This window comes from Vulpes vulpes, chromosome 9 (genome assembly GCF_048418805.1).
Source record: "Vulpes vulpes isolate BD-2025 chromosome 9, VulVul3, whole genome shotgun sequence".
Taxonomy (NCBI): Eukaryota; Metazoa; Chordata; class Mammalia; order Carnivora; family Canidae; genus Vulpes; species Vulpes vulpes.
The window spans coordinates 73,777,021-73,793,539 of record NC_132788.1 but is presented as its reverse complement, the minus strand read 5'-3'; the positions used below and the strand labels follow the sequence as shown (position 1 = coordinate 73,793,539).

The 16,519-nt window shown below is 41.1% G+C and overlaps 1 protein-coding gene across 10 annotated transcripts in view; it reads right to left on the bottom strand.

The window, feature by feature from the left end:
• The window catches only part of FOXP1 (forkhead box P1), a 581,289-nt gene that overhangs the window by 358,297 nt on the left and 206,473 nt on the right, over positions 1 to 16,519 (bottom strand). For all 10 annotated transcript variants that reach the window (XM_025984809.2, XM_025984867.2, XM_025984848.2 and 7 more), the window contains one exon: positions 14,933 to 15,028. The gene's annotated coding sequence lies outside the window, so the exon portion shown is untranslated. The remainder of the gene's footprint in view (positions 1 to 14,932; positions 15,029 to 16,519) is intronic.

Here is a 16,519-nt window from a genome sequence, read left to right as displayed (position 1 = left end):
CCATGATAAGGAAGAGAAAACAGGAGAAGTAAAGGATGAATTTTGGCTCCTAAAACTACACCCAAATTATGGGAGGCCACATGTCCCAACTGGGTGAACTGAAGCTGCCCCTAGAAAGATAATGGGACAGAGATCGTCTTCTTGCTGGTCAAGTGACCTAAGAAAAGCAACACAGTGAATCATATGGATTTCAAAAAAAAACAGAACTTGATTCAAGTGTAAAATCTGCCATTTTTTAAATTTAATTTTGAAAGAACTGCAGATTTATAGAAAGTTGCAAAAATATTACAGAACCGGGAAACCGGCATAGGTATATTACCATTAACTAGACTCTAGACCTCATTCAGTTTTGTCTGCTTTTTCTGTAATCCTGGGCAATATAACATAGCTAAACTCACTGATCCTCAGTTTACTCGCCCAAAACATGGTGATAAGAGTGTCTACACTTCACAGTATTTACAAGGATTCCATAAAATAGTGCCAGCATACTGCTCACAATTGTAGCTGATATATAGGAAGAACCCGATAAATGGTTACATTATTATTATCAAACGAGGCTTTGGGGATTTCTAGGTGTAGTCTCACACTTTCCTTGGGGCCTTTCCTACTAACCACTAATAATGAGATGGCATCTGCCACCATTTACAGTTTGATTGATCTCAAAGGACAAAAACACTAAAAAAAAAACAAGAATGTAGCCCACAATAAGGAATGAAAGAAAATCCAACTCAAAATACCATTTTTGTGTGGACATACTCTGATTTTCTTCCTTTCTTTTCTTTCTTTCTTTCTTTTCATTCTTTCCTTCTTTTTCTTTTTTTTTTTTCACTTCATTTATCCAACAGCAAAATGACTCAGTTACTACTGACAATGCCTTCTGAGGTCTCTGGAGGAAAAAGGAGTATACCAAAATAACTGAACCTTAAACCCACATCCAAGAATAATCTGATACTTGCCATAGCTTTGCTTCCCCTTTTCGTTGGAAGGGTGGGGTAGGTTTTTAAATATATGTATTATATATGTACGGTTTTAAAATATATATTATATATGTAAGGCTTTTTCTAATATAAGTTTTTAAATATTAATTAGATTATTTTTAATCACACATATTGAACACAAGCCTGGATCCACTCTGCTACACTTTCCAAAACTACTTGTAATCAGCGCTCAAGGGAAGCAGGACCCTTTAAGGGGCATGCTCTGTGATAGATCTTAACCCAGCAGACCTCTGCTTAGATGTGCTTTTTGGGCAGCTGAGAAAGTAGCACACATACAAAGAGTCAGTTCCAGGTAGAGTCAGGACTCTCCAATCTGGGGGCTACCACACACTCCTGTCAACCATCTACGTGAGCCCTTCCAAGATGCCTCTGGCTTTGGCTCTGCAGACACATGCCAGTACCCAGAATGCTCTAGGCCCTATCTCCTTCCCAGCTATGTTTTAAGGACACAAGTGTTCAGTTTATAATGGGAAAAAAGAACTTCACTGAATTTTCCCCCAGTTTTGACATTTCTAAACCTTGAGAATAGATGAATCAGAAACGTCAAGGATTTCTTTTTGTTCTTTTTTTTTTCCTATTCTCTTCTTCTTTTTAGCAAATTAGCTACATTTTCAAAATGTGCCACCCACAAACAGTGTGCAACACTAAAAGGGTCTGCTCTGTTTCTACCAACACACATTATTTAAAATCCATTAAAAGGACAAATAATATGTCCACTAATCAACCAAAGAGCTGGAGTAGACATCTTGGGTTCATTTTATTTTACCACCCCCCTTCAGTTCATTTTAATCTGCAAACCTCTCTTCCATTCTCCTAGAGTTAGACCAAATAAGAATCACATTTTGAAATCTGCACTGATTTCAGATTAGGGCAGGCATCTCAAACCAAGTGATCTCCAAGGAAATCATTTAGTGTTAACTAAGATCATAGGAAAATAATTTAACAAGTACAGGACTGGATCCATTCCAACTACCACATGTATCAATTAACCAGCCTACCAAACTTGGTCTCCCACTCCCAAGATTTCGTTTTAATTGGATCAAAGACTTGGGGATATGGGGAAGCAACTTATTCTTTATTTCATAAGATATACCACAATTACCAAAACCTACTGTCCAACCTGAATTTTAAAAAATGTCTTTAACTTTGTGGGCCACTGTCCCCCGTCCAGTTCTAGCTCCCTCTTTTTCAACATGAACATATGTTTTCCTTAAAATTACTTATTTTTTTCCTACCCTGGTGTTATGCAAGATCCCTGCTTATTTTGGCAATGGAAACAAAATAAGAAGAGCCACCCAGAGTTCTCCATTCCAAAGGGAGGAGCTTCCCAAGAAAAGCAAAGCTTTGCTGTTGCATTTCCTTTCAGTACTGCTAAAGAGCAAGCGGGCATTCTTTAGCGTGGAAATTCAGGCCAGGTGAGAGAGCTGCTCCTGAGACACCTATTAAACCATGAATGGCAAGTGCAGGCAGGGACTACCTAAACATTCATGATCGCTTAGTGCTTGTACCAAACAGGAACTGGCAATACAGAGAGAGAGATCAACAGACAAGACAGGCCTTTACATAGGCCTCAAATGCAGTAAGAAAAGGTACTTTTCAAACACAAAACAGAAAGAAAGGACATGCCTTCTCTTCCAGAGGCAGCCCAGCAAAAACCAAACTCTCATATCAGGAAGTGAACCTTGACTTTACTTCTATGAGCAAAACCCTCACTTAAATGGCCATCAAGCCGGGGCGGGAGTGTGTGTGTGTGGGGAATCTTTTAAAATGAAGGCGGCTAACATGTTTATAGAAGACAAGAGGGGCTTGCAGAGAGAATATGGGTTTCAATGAGGAAGGGCGAACGCCAAAAACAGTATAAGAATTAAGCACTCACATAATAGATCACTGTGAGCAAAGCTCTCCCGCAGATGTCGGAGTGAGTGAGCTAAGCCTCACACTTGGAAAGGTTGTATGACTGGAGCCATGATATATAAAGTAAGACCCAAGCGCCAAAGTTTTGATTTAGCCAAGCAAACGTGGCTGTTTTTGTTGGGTGGAAGAGGCATTTTTTTCACTGAGCAAAGAATTACGGTAAACATCTGCTAACCATGACCACAGAAGGGGTGGTTGTTTTCATCCAAGGTCATTTTAAAGGAATAAATGTAATTAATAAAACCACCCGGTAATAGTATCCAACCGTCCAATAAGTCTGCTCACTTCTATCCACAGGCCCATTTATTTAAAAAAAAAAAAAAAAAAAAAGGCCATCGAGAAAATTTCTCAAAGTTGCCCTTTCTACTTCCCGGGGACCACTGGTGTGGGGAAAAGAATTTCTGTCCCAAAGGAAGCTTGAACATACAAGTGAATGTCACTCCTTAGGCAGCTGTTTCCCAGAGGGTTCTCTTGCTATACTGGCAAGACTTTATTAGAATACACATTATCATTTGGGTAGATAAAACCCAATTAAAAAAATACCAAATAATGTTCTAATGGGTTTACTTCACACATAAAAGTCCCAGAGTGCACCTCTCTGTCAAGCTATCTCTTTTGAAAACGAATATAAGAATTCATAGAATCCAAAATGGTTTCAGTTTTTAAAAATTCCTTATTTGGTTCGTTCTTCTGGAAGGAATGGGGAGGTAGGGAAACTAGTGGAAAACTGAATTATTTGAGCTGACTGTCGCTCAAATCTGTCAAATTAGAGCTCAAACATCACTTTACCTTTGAACAACCAGCCATAAGCCCCTCCACAAAAGGAGAGTCATCTATGGTTATTATTAAATGTTCCCAATTAGGAGAACATAATCAAATTCATAAAACACCAACTTCCATTCTGAGCTAAGCGAACCTTTCTACCTACAACATCAGCAAAGTTTTCTAGATTTAGAACAGGCAGTTTTTGCATAAATGCTACGTGGAATGAATAAAGCTAAAGAACTAATAAGTTTTCCTATTTCTAACCCTCTGGTCATGTCAGTATGAGCCATCAACAAAATACTAAGTTCATTGAACCTCAAAAATATTTTCTCTCTTTGCTTTTTCTACTTCCCATGGAACTAGAACACAGAAATTCATAAAGGTCAGACTTCAGTAAGCTTACAGAAAAAATAAATATTAAATTTATCAACTCTATTTTTTCCATATGGGATTGCAATAATCGACAGGATCCCAGCTCTTAGACCAGTTCTAAGAGCAGCTTAGGAATCAGGGGGTGGGAGGCTATCAGTGTTTCAACTTTGCCCACCACTGGTCTTGAACGTATAACTATTAAACACCTCCTAGGTACTAGTTACTGAGTGCTCCGTGTGTGTGTGTACATGAGTGTGCATGCAAACACAAGAATCTGTGTGTAGAGCAAGAAGGGAGTGAAGTGTAAGGTGCTATCTTCCAAATGCTTCTGGTATCCGATAGCATCTTGAAGGGTAATTAACACAAATTTCAAAGTCTGCTGAATTCGGGAAATTATTGTGTTCTTTTTTCTCTGAGCTGAGTATTTTTCTATGAGCTGAGTATTAGGTGCTAAGAAAGGAAAAGAAGGGAGGCAGAGCTGGAGAAAGCAAGCAAGAGTTTGATAACCAACTGTCCTCAACGACAATGAAGCCTAAGACAAGGAAGAAAAAGAACTACAAAAGCCCAATCCTCTTTAATAACTGTCAATGCCTTCGGCTGTGAAAGAGAGCAAGCCTTAATGGAACCTACTAATTCCCCCCAGCACAGTCAAGATTCATGTCTCTAATCAAGTCCAGTATCAAGAGGCTACTATGGTCAGAATTGGAATGTAAGCATGTACCCCTACACTAACCTATGCATAAATGAAAATGCACTGCATCCATCATATCTGTATAATAGAGGGATTAAATCAGCTATAATTTTTAAGCTTTAAAAGAAAATTCCAAGCTTTTAAGTATATTCCTGGCGAAAGATAATATGACAAATGTCATAATAAAGAAATAACTTTGTAGAAGGAAATAATTCTTTACCCCTTTTAAATTTTCCTTATGAAGTGCATCATTGTAACCTAATGCATTTCAACATACTTATCCATAAATGTAAATTTGTTTTGATAAAATGAAGAGCCTTTTAATCCAAATTGCACAGTGATGCTTCCACACTGATCTGTTATAACTTAGTAATCAGAGTTAACAGACTGCCTAATTAACCAAGTCATCATTTGCCAAGATCCAAATATGGGATGAATTGTGGGCCAAGGAGAAAATATGATGGACATGAAAATTATTAATTCAGGGAAGCATTCAAAGCATGTGGAGTTAAAGTTCTTTGCTAAATCTCACCATCTTTAATATCCTTAATTTTTATAAGTAACGTGCAAATAAAAAATATATTACAAGGTACACAGAAAAACATTTTTAAATCAACTGGTTATTAGTTAGTGATATAATTACTTTTAAAGCATTTGACAACCTATGAGGTGAAAATCATAGATGTCTTCTGATAATAATAACATCCAGTGAGTGCTTATGAAGTACCAGCATCATATGCAGTGTTTTATAGGGACCAAGTTATTCATTCTCTGTATGAACCCTAATCCTTTGGAAGGTACTATTTTTATCTTTAGGTATCAAATATGAAAACTGAGGTTCAGAATATTTTTTGCTCAGCAGAGTGCATAAATAAACAAACCATATCCAGTCCTTTCAAAAGTCTTAAGGAAATGTTACTAAGAATTTAGTAATTTAGTCTGTAATTTTACTGACCAAAATCTTTACCCATGGAAGTTTTATCCATTCATTTATTACATACTTAGGAGGAGACAGGAGATCAGGGTAACTTCTAAAATGTCACGTGGGTGACCCATACAAAAATTTTCCGCATCACTAGCTTGCCATTCCCATAGCTAACATATTAGTATGTCCTAAAAGATATGTAGTTTAGCTGGACTTTGATAGTGCATAAGCCATTTTCCCTAGATAACTCAAATCTAATTCCATATGTAAAGTTTAATCCTGGAAGAGATGGTAAATCTACAAGTCACATTTTTCCCTTGGTCATTTGGAAACTCCTATTCATTTCTGGGGGCCCAGCCGGGTCTCACTGCTTCTGGGAGGATTTCCAACCATCCCCCACCCGCAACCACATACACACAATCCAGAAGTATTCTTGTAGCTCCAATATCATTGTATTATCACTGACCTTTCTGTCTACCTTGCAGATACAAGTATGTTGAAATTAAGGATCTTGCTTTAGGACCTAGAACGGTGACAGACAGTAAATGGAAGGCTGACCAGAAGGACAGACAGGAAGATTATAGCAGTGAATAAACTCCAGGTTCTGGAGGGACACAGGCATGGTCCTATGTCTAAGGCAATGCCTACCTTTGAGGTAGTGAATGCCATTGGAGATGGCCAACTATTGGGCAGACAACTTCATGGGGAAAATTTCACATGATATTCAATCATGCATAGCTGGGCTAGGTGATATTTAAAGGTTCCTTCCACCCTATAATCCTGTGTATTTTACTGTGCCTTGAGCACTGTGACTTATAGAACACATATGCATAGTCTATCTTCCCAGAATTCTGCCCCCTTATTCTGAAACCAGCACCCCCTTCACCCACTTCCCATTGCCTTGTGTAGGGTGAAGTCCATCCACAACTCTTGAGGGAGGCATGTGATCCACTCAAGACCAAGCACAGCTTCACACTTCCCGCTACCCAGCCCTGCTCCAGCCCCAGAGGCTGCTGTAGCAAAAGGCACACAGCACACACTGGACCAATCACAGAACCAGGAAGATCCAAATTCTATGACAGCTACTACAACTCACAAGAAGAGATTTCCTTCTGCTGGAGTTGCTATGAAAACAGACCCGAATGGTTACCATACCACAAGTTGGTAAACGCCTACGTGAATGAATCCAAGACAGAACATAGAACAGCCAAGAGACTGAGGCAGGACTTAATAGCAGTATCTGAACTCCTCGGTCCAGATGTTCCAGAAGCTTGTTCTACTATCTGACTTTTCAGCATCATGAGACAATTAAATCTCCTTTATACCTACGCTCCTCACAAGTAACCAGAGAGACCTAACAAATGGTGGGCTCAGTATGTTAAGACACAGACACATTAAAAATGATCTACTGTTTGTGTTAAAAAGGAGACATGGATACCTCCAACTTAAGGAAATTTTTTTTTTAAATTTGTGGTCTCTTGCAACTGGCTTTTACATATTTCTTCAAGCCTAATATTTCACTATATGTTTTTAAAACTCGAACATTTTGATTTTTGAAGGTCTAAGTCCTTGGCATAGAGCCTACAAACCTGCAACTCTCCCAACCAAGTAACTAAAAACCTTCTAGCTTTTTTAGTCGGTGTTACCTCTAAGTATCCCAGGGCTTCACCCTAGTAAATAAAAAGCCTTCCAGGTGAATGTATCCTAAGAACGAAAGGGACATTCTGAACCGCTTGCTAGGAAAACACCCCAGGTACACGACTGTTGCTTTTGGAAGGAGACCCGCTCACTTGCTACACTTTTTCACACAGGTGATTGAGCGGAACAAATCAATTGTTGGGTGGTCAGAGGCTAATAAGAAATAAAACGAGGGCTACAGAGATGAGGTTAATTAGAATAATGTACCAGAGAAAAATGACTCAAAGATTGAGAGAAAATGTCTTAACAGGCACATTCAACTAGAGCTAGAAGAATGCCAATGGAGTGGTTGCCCCTATTCCTAATCATATTGGAACATGCTTTTATTTCCCATAACTGTTGTACCAGCAAAAAGAATTAAAGCACTTGGAAAAGTCTAGAAAGATCAAATGGGGCCTGTTAGGTGGCAGTGAAGTATCAAGGCTCAACATGCAGCATACAAGCAAAGCAATCCCAGAGTGGAAGATGCACACTAAAATAAAACAATGCCTGCAAACCAACACCCCAGGGAAATGTCTACACAAAGAGGACCATAAAGCATGGTGGTTAAGAGCCATAGCACCATGGTACCAGACAAGAAGCACCCAGGTTCAAATCCTAGCTCTGCCCCTGATAAGCAAAGAAGTCCAAGTGAGTCACAAGTCACTTCACCTCACTGTGCCTCCGTTTCCTCATCTGAACAACAGATTTTTAGAACTGAAACACTCTCCTAGAGTTTTTGTGGGTGACTATGTACACACTTGGAATCGCGGGTCACACAGATCAAATTCTCAGCAAAAGTAGCCATTCCACAGTCGACTTCTCAAGGATCAGAGTTATTCTCTCAAACAACCGTTGTTTATTGGTATTTCTCACAATTAGGTTCTTCTTGAGTTTTGAAAATTCTTTTACCTCTCATTCCTTTTTAAAGGAGAGAGAGGAAACTCAGTGGAGGCAGGGACAGGTGATAACACCATGGGCAAGTTCTTCCAGGCCTAGGTATCTCTTTAGAAAACCGAGAAGTCCTAAGCACATGTTATTCTAGGAGTAGAATTTCAGGAAATTGCCATGTTTAAGAAGTGGGCCAGGACGGGAAGAATGGATTTGTGTCACGTTAATGAATGATGTGGGACAGATAGGGACAAAGGCGAGGCACGGCCTCTCTTGATGACAACGTCCTGGGAGAAAGGTCTACTGATGGTCGGTAAGAGCTGGCAGTGATAATCAACTCCCGGCACTGCGAGACTGCCACACCGAACCGCACCCAGACATGCAGCAACATTTCAAAACATCAGAAAGCTCCTAACCTCTCCCACTGATTCTCAGGCACCCGGGTACCAAGAAGAGAGCAGCACGAGAGCTGCCGTACGCTGCCAAGCCTCCTACGTCCACGGCACAAAGCAAGTCTCTTCTTACACAGATCGGTTTCCCCTCTTGTGATTATTGTTTTAGCTTCTGAAATGATATTTGGAGACAGGAGTGTTCTATGTTTTTAGAGATGTAAGAAGGCTGCGTCTCACCACTCTGAAGGCTGTCATCCGCCTGATAAAAGTTTTTCCTGAATTGTTAGCCTCTACTGAAACTGAATTTTAGCTTTTCTTTACTAAACCAGTGTATCAGGAACCAAATTTGATGCCTTAAACTGTATTTTATTCATGTTCTTTTATGTTTTGTAAAAGTTGAGGGGGTACACATTCTAAGTTAATAAAATTAATGGCTCTTTTAAGTTCTTAGATAACCCTAGCCATTCCATAAATCATGAAAATAAGAGTATGTGATTTAAGTCATCTTTTGCCACCAAAATGGGATACAAAGACTTGCTTCCAGTTTTATACAGCAAAGGCACAATGAACAACACACATGAACACACACACACTGAAACAACAGAGCAACAATAGACTACCATCTGTAAGCAGGTGAAAGAAATCAGAGCTAACAATGAAAAAGATGTAGACCCACTTCCTTTCAATCTATGTAGACTCGAGTTTTCTTTCAAAAAAGAAACATGTAAATTTTCAGGACAGATGCACCAAGTACATAATTTTTTTTTAATGAGAATTTACAGGAAATTTAAGGCAGTCTATCAAGAGGTAGGAGATGAAACCACCTCTGGTTAACTTACAGATAAAACATATCCCAACCAGGTGTCTTTAGGACAGTATAGCACTCTGAACTTTAAACCTATTTATTTGTTTGTTTATTTATTTAATGTACTTCTCTCTCTCTCTCTCTCTCTCTCTCTCTCTCTCTCTCTCTTTTAAAGAGAAGGGGAGAAGGAGAGGGAGGGCAGGCAGAGGGAGACAGAGAAATTCTCAAGCATATGCTTCACCCCCAGCATAGAGTGTGACTCAGGACTCCATCCCACCACCATGAGATCATGACCTGAGCTAAAATCAAGAGTCAGATGCTTAACCGACTGTGCCACCCAGGTCCCCCTGACTGCCACATTTCTAAGGTTTTCTGGATGTGGGTCAGGTTCCAAACACTGAACCTTCCCAGCATTTTAGGTTTATAATTTGTATTATCTGAAACTGGTCATAAATATCCAAGAGTCAACATGTCAGTAACCAATATAAAAATAGATCATCCTACTTGTGCTCATTTTGTACTTTGTAAAGTTATTTCAGTGCATGGAACATGAGCAAATTCATAGGAAATCAAGGCTCTTCACCATCTTTACCAATTTTTTAAAAAACTACTGCAAGAAAGTGCAATGAGTTGTCAGCATCCCTCCCAAAAACCTCTGTTCTTTTTTTTTTTAAAGATTTACTCATCGGGATCCCTGGGTGGCGCAGCGGTTTGGCGCCTGCCTTTGGCCCAGGGCGCGATCCTGGAGACCCGAGATCGAATCCCACGTCGGGTTCCCGGTGCATGGAGCCTGCTTCTCCCTCTGCCTTTGTCTCTCCCTCTCTCTCTGTATGACTATCATAAATAAAGAAAAATTAAAAAAATATAAAAAAAAATATTTACTCATGATATATATATATATATATATATATATATATATATAGAGAGAGAGAGAGAGAGAGAGAGAGAGAGAGAGAGAGAGAGGCAGAGACACAGGAGGAGGGAGAAGCAGGCTCCATGCCAGGAGCCCAACACGGGACTTGATCCCGGGACTCAAGGATCGCGCCCTGGGCCAAAGGCAGGCGCCAAACTGCTAGGCCACCTAGGGATCCCCTCTGCTGTTCTTTCTAAACCAATAGCATCATATTATCCTGTTCCAGGCTCTGTGCAAAGCACTGTATAGGTATCATCTCATTTAATCCTTGCAATAATACTATGAGCGAGGTAATGCTATTACCCATGGCTCAAATAAGTAAGAGCCCAGAAAGAGGAAGAGAAAGTAATTTGTCAAAGGACAAAGAGCCAGTGAACGACAGTGCTGGGATTTGATCTTGGAATCCAAAGTCCTTAATTAACCTGTTCTACCCACAGTACGCTTTAGGCCCAAATGGCAAATGATTCTGTCTTCACAGGGAAGATGATGTATAACCCTTTCTGGATGGGACACACAGAGTATCAAAGACTTGTTTAGTACAGAGTGGAAACTTTCCAGAGAAAACCCAGGGGCGGTATTCTATTCCTATAATAAAGGTGATGTGTGTGGTTTTATTTCTTCTCTTCCTCTCTCATCCAGATGCAGTCCCTTTAGGTATCATGAAAATACAGGAATTCACAGGGAAATCCCCAAATGGACTCTATTTCAACAACTACTCACTGTGAGCATGCCTACCACCCACTGGGCACTGTCTGCAGTGAGGAGTCACACTGAATCAGGCGACCTGCCGCATGCACATTACATGGTAAACAGGTACATTCAGAACAAACTAGAGGCTTGGATGGAGGACAGTAAGAAGGGGAGGAGGTAAGTCTTCAGTGTGGGTCTTCAGGGAAGACCTCTCCCAAGAAGTTGATATTTGAACTGAGCAATAAGGAATGAGAGAACAAGCCTGTGAAACAGGGAAATTGTTCCAGGTAGAGAATACCACGGCCCAGAGGCAACAGAGATTTTTACGGCATCTGAGCACGGCAATGGGGTCTAAATAAAATATTTGAAACCAGACTGCAAAAGCCCAAAGCTTCCAAGAGTATCTTGAACAGGCAACATCTTTGAGACACTATTTCCAGAGAGTCAACTGCCACTCAAGAGACAGCTACCATCAAGTAGGTGCCACCATTTTTGGGACAAGTGGCCAACAGGGCCATACCTGGACACAGCTGCCATCTCTGACGCAGTCATGCAGCAGTTTCTGTGAGCAGATGCCATTGTGCTTGGAGGGCTGTGACCAAGATCAGTGGGGGACCAGGGCCTGCTTTGCAGACTCAGCACAGAGGCAGGGCCCAGGATGAGGCAGGGTGAGATCGACATCATGTAGCATCAGCCTGCATGAGTGAAACCCTACAGAGTTTCAGATTATCATCAGCAATACCAACTTGAAAGCAGTTAGTGAATTCTGCTTGCTAGGCAGGCCCACTGTCTGAGTAAGTAAAAAACGGAATAAAAAAAGAACTGCACACCTCTCAGGGGAAATTGTCAAAAAGGGACCTGGAGATCTAAGTTCTGTTAGCACGGCTGTCCAGCAGTATACGTGGCTGCAGGGTCCTTGAAGACAGGCATCAAAGCCACCTCCCAAGGCTCTACTTAAACTTGTAAGAGAATATGGGTTAGAAGCAATGGATTGTGAAATATACGTTGTCCACAAGTGAGACGATGACCAATGAACCAGCCACAGGACAGTGAAAGCTCCTCAAAGGCAGGGATTTCCACCACATTACCTGAGGTGTGTAGCACAAGGCTGGCACCTGTTACCCACCAGGATCTGTGCTAAGCTCTTTATAAGCATCACCTCACTAACTTTTCACAGGGAGCTGTTCCTGGTTTTATCCTCACCTCCCACATGAGTCAGCAGCCCAGAGAGGTTAAGTAACTTGCCCAACATCACTCAGCCGCTGAGTGGAAAAGGTGGAATCTGATCCTCGGCTGATTTAACTTCCAAGCAGACGCTCTTAAGCACACTGCTGCCCTATATCCACAGCAGGCATTCGGTAATATTTGTGTATGCATCAACTATCATGATTCATGAGCATCTATCATAGGCTGGTACAGACAGACACTATATAATGAAGCATACAGAAGTCTCATTCTACTCATCCTTTGAGACAGAAATTTTCCTAAGAGTTAACGTACCAGCCAATCTGACTTAGAAAAATTGCACAGGGGTCTTATCTTCCCCATTATCCAAAGTTAAGTATTCAGCAGAGACTTGAGGGCCAGCAAATCACAGAGATGCGTGGTGGGTAGCATTGTCCAGTCTTTGAGGGACAGTGCAAAGCCAACAGCAATACCCCCTGCACATACTGCCATGAACAGATTTGGATAGAAGGTTTCATGTCGCTAGAACTCAAGCTCTGAAAAAAGCTTATATTCAAAGGAGAGAAAATTCATTAGAAAATTCTTGAGCTTGGGACGCCTGGGTGGCTCAGTGGTTGAGCATCTGCCTTCAGCTCAAGGCATGATCCCGGAGTCCCAGGATCAAGTCCTGCATCGAGCTTCCCATGGGGAGCCTGCTTCTCCTTCTGCCTATGTCTCTGCCTCTCTCTCTCTCTCTCTCTCTCTCTCTCATGAATAGAGATAGGTTTTTTTTCTTTTAAAAAGGAAAAAAAAATTCTCAAGCTTAAATTTTGGTTGACAGTGCTCTTGGGAAAGAAATTCATTCCTCAGATTTGCCATGGCACTTTTAGTAAGAATACTATGGTCCTAAAATATTTACTGAGCTATATATCTCCACTGAAAATCAAAGAAACCGAAATTCAAACATGTAAAATTCAAATTAAAGATTATACACCCAGGTCAATGGAAGACAGAAGACATTCACTGAAAACGTAAGAAAAATTCACTTTGTGGTTTTGTATAAGTAATCACAACCGTGGCTGGGGAACCATTTACCTTTTCTTTCTTACTGTTAGAATGTGGAATTTATCTGGACATCAAATTTCTCAAGTCTGAGGATATACTTCTCAGATGCTCATATGTTAGGGATTGTTGAAAAGATGTAAGTAGAAGTTATTCAGACTTCAGGGAAATTCTTTAAAGAGGCCTGCCTCAGCCAGGAGGACTACTCTTTTTTGTTCCTTGCACTTCTGCCTTGTTCTTCAGGATGCAGAGGCAATGGCTGGAGAGCCTGCAGCCACAATGTGATCTTGAACAGAACAACACTTGAACAGGAAGGCAGAGCAGAAAGACAGAAAACACCAGGTGCTCTCCCCCAGACATCTTTTATCAGAGAGAATAAGCAAGTCATTTTTTAAAACTTATATGGTTGTGAATCTGTTACAAGGAAACCATTCTTACATGACATAGTGATACGAAAACATGTCTGAAGACTACCCTATTTTTTTTTCTGAAAAAAAAATCAGAAAATTCATGAATTGGGATTCTGATTACTCCTCTATTCACCAAGCTGTTTGTTTAAGTATGACTTTTCTTCTTAATTACTACCACGAGTCCAGGAAGCATATTTGCTGAACCTGTCTCTGTGTTTTGACATGCAACACTTGTGAAATTCAAACATACTTGTAGACATCCAAAGCATTATTATTTATTAAGGACTATATTAAAGGTGGAAGATCTTAAAACACGTTCAGAATCTGATGATTAAAGGAAATTTAATCGTTCTTCATTGGCATTTGATCTTTAGCCTGCCATAATCTACCCATATAGTCCTTCATCCATATTTGATACTAAAGAGACATTTCAACAGCTTGTCCATCAACTGCAAAGTAGGAGGAACGTACAGAAAAACCACATTACTTAGAAAATAAAAGAGCTTTCCCCCACACTCATTTAGCTCATGAAAGCCCAATATGATTAAAAGGGTGAAGAAGGCAGACTCCACTAGGTGAACCAGAATGAGTGTAGAGAGCCATCTATTATGTTTGTAAGGAGTTTCGAAATTTTCAAAGTGCTTTCATATACATTATACCTTGTTTCATCCTTAAAACTACACCCTGCGTGGTAGTCAGGGCAGGTATTTTTTTTTTTTTATTCTCGTTTCTTCTTGATAAATGGTTTGCTCGAGATCAGAGGAACTGCTACCCAGTGAGGGACCTTCTTTATCCTCTTTACCCTCTTTGATGCTTAGCTCAGGGGTCAGCAAACCACGGCCTGCGGGCCAAATATGGCCCACTGACTGTTTTTGTAAATAGTTTCATTGGACCAGTCATACCCGTTTGTTTACATATTGTCAACTCCACATCAGCAGAGTTGACTACAAAGTTGCAACCACGAGTGTATGGCCCAGGAGGCTGATAACATTTATCATCTGGCAGTTTCAGAGACAAAATTTGCAGACCCTGCATGAGATCACCTTTCCACAAATACGATCCAAGTTATAGATCCTATTCTTGAAAGCCATAAAGCTAGCTTAGAGGACAACAAACCTATTCCCGCTGGCTTTGGAAGTCCCGCTTGATAATGAGGCATTCCGTTACCTTCTGAGGAACTACTGTCATCCACTACAGGGTCACCTGCAAAGGTGGGTCGCAGTTTTCAAGTGGGACACAATACTAGTGTTGTTGGCCACTTACCCTGAACTTTTATCGTGTCTCACAGCCATAAAAAGCCTGGGAGTCACTGGTTGGGGGCATGCATAATGCCACAGGACTGCAACACACGGAGGGACACTGCAAGCAGAGAATAGAAGAGGTTAACGGAAGAGGCCAAGTGCGATGCTTCAAAAGCGAGGCTTTCATATAAACCTCAGGCATTCCTTATGGACATACGACTTTCACGTTCCATCTGCAATCACGTATCTAAGCATCTACTTCGCCTCTCCCCTTACAGAATCAGCATTTCATTGGCTCCTACTGTGTGTGGTTATCAGAGAATGTAGTAGAAGGAAGCAAAATGGTACATGGCTGAGAAGATTGTCACTTGTGAAGGCACGGGCATTTCCTTAGGAGGTCTGGCTCCTTTCATGCCCATCCTTTTTTATTTTTTAGGATAAATTCTCATCATTACAATGTTAACTCATTCTGAAAAGTAAGGGCCAGACGATCCCCGAGTCCTAGCAAGGGTTTTGCTTTGGGGTTTTAGGCTTTTAGTCTCTCTCAGTACATCTCAATAGAAATGGCAAGAGGAAATAAATACATGTGCACACACGTGCACATTGTGCACATGCACACACGTGCACACAAGTACCCTGGGTTTTTTTTTGGGGGGGGGGAAGGGGGAGACAAGCTCTCTTTCTTGCCAGCCAAACCCAAAATCTCACTTGCCACAGCTCCCAGCTCTCCTTCCCGCTGCACTTCAAATGCAGGGGAGGCTGGGACACAGCCTTCTCGTGGAAACAGCCAGCCTGCGGAAGTGCACACGTGCGGAGGCTGGGAGCTTTCACGGCTCGGTTGGGTTATTAGTAGGATACTGACCAAGTCCAATTCCAAGTAAGATGAAATTGCTGACAGGTAAGTCAACTCATCCTCAAGCAGTTTCAGAAAGATTTTATGAATAGCAGCCAGTAGTGAGGTTTTTTGCACGCCAGGCCTTTTCTGCCTAGATCCTGGGGATGATAATGCCACCTGTGCAGCCCTCCAGAGGACGGCCGGGGCTCGGTAACACGGGGAAACGGAACTCCAGAATGAGTGGAACGCCCGAGCTCGTCTGTGTGCACGTGTGCTGGTCGCTCTCAACAGTAAACCCCGACAAAAATCCACGAACGACACGTCTCCTAAACCTAATCAGAGAAGTTGAAACTGAAAAGGAGATGTATGAAGTTTTATGATTTGAATAGTCACGTCGTACCTCCGGAAACTATGTGGGTTGTCTGTCTACCAGAGCTCAGAAGAGAGTTAAGGGGTGGTGCTCCCGGTGTGTGCCTCTTCTTGATAAGAGATAAACTCAGGCCAGATTGGTCCACATTATGTTTTCTAGGTATGAGCTGTCTACGCGAGTGTAAACCGTTTGCCAAACATATTATGGCTTAAGAATCTTCGTTCTAACATGAGTTGAACATGCTGTGCTAGCATCATCCCTCTTTAACAAGGCAGCTTAAGAGTAGGCTAAGAATGAATCAAAAATATTTTTAAAGATAATTTCAGTTGGCAAAGGCTGTAATCGTTCAAACTTAATTGGTGAACTCATTAATGAGCAACTGCCACCACAAGAAAGAAAGCCAT